Source organism: Pecten maximus, chromosome 6 (assembly GCF_902652985.1).
Source record: "Pecten maximus chromosome 6, xPecMax1.1, whole genome shotgun sequence".
NCBI lineage: Eukaryota > Metazoa > Mollusca > Bivalvia > Pectinida > Pectinidae > Pecten > Pecten maximus.
In genome coordinates this window covers 41,111,539-41,112,645 of record NC_047020.1, presented here as the reverse complement: position 1 = coordinate 41,112,645, position 1,107 = coordinate 41,111,539, and positions in this window count along the sequence as shown.

The window sequence follows — 1,107 nt, the reverse complement described above, 5'->3', positions numbered from 1 at the left end:
TTGCTGACTATCACTCTTTTTTTTCTCCTGTATTTGAAAATCAAAACAAAATTGACATGAATATTGGCCAACAATTTGACAGCTGTTTTACCTTATTACATACAAAACCTATAGACGTTATGTTTTCTTATGTCAAAGCTAGTGTAAAAAATTGATAGACATGCATCCATCCAATTGTGCGAACCTTATTATCAGATACTGTTATAAATAAAACTACAGTATAATATAATGCACATTTTTCATTTAGAATCAAAGTACTGAAAGTACTTGATACCTATAGTTACAAATTCTCCATTTCATATTTGACCCCAGTGACTTTGAAAAGGAGTCAAGATCATTCATTAAAAAAAATCTTGATTTTAATTCCTTTGATCCCCCCTGACCTTGAATGTGGGTTAGGTCGTTCATTTCAACAATAGCCAATCAACTGAGCACTTTATATGTTGAATATCAAGATTCTACACTTTCAGAAGATTTTTAAATTTTGTTACGGTAGATTAGCACTTTTGAAATTTGACTACTAATGAAAACTGCAGTTACCTCTTTTAACACGTTTTTTAATTACTGACAATAGCCTTGGAACTCTTGGTTTTTGTGAAGAAGTTGTGAATAAGTAAAAATGGTCAATCCTCCATCAGATCTGGTTTTTCTCTTAAATGGTGTTTCGCAAACTAGCCTCTTAAATTCATTGCATACCATTTTTTCCCCTCAATATCATTTCCCCCTAGAATGATAATGAATACAGCTAAAATGAAACCAATTACAGTCAAACCTCGATGATTCGAACTTCGTTGATTCGAATTTCTCGCTGTATCAAACTTTTTGCTTGGTCCCGAATTTCTTCACTATATAACGCTACTAACGAACCTATGCATGATTCGAATTTTTACAAATCGATGTTTTCGATGTATCAAACTTTTTTCATGGCCCGTTAGCTATGATATTATAGGTAATTGACATCTCATCATTCAAACAAAAAAATTACCTGTACTGACCACTGGACAGGTGTTTGTTGTGACCCCCGCGGCAAGATTTCACACCTTCCCCCCCGAATGCCCTGACTGACAATAGGGATAACGATAGCGTGCATTGTCACTCCCGATCATG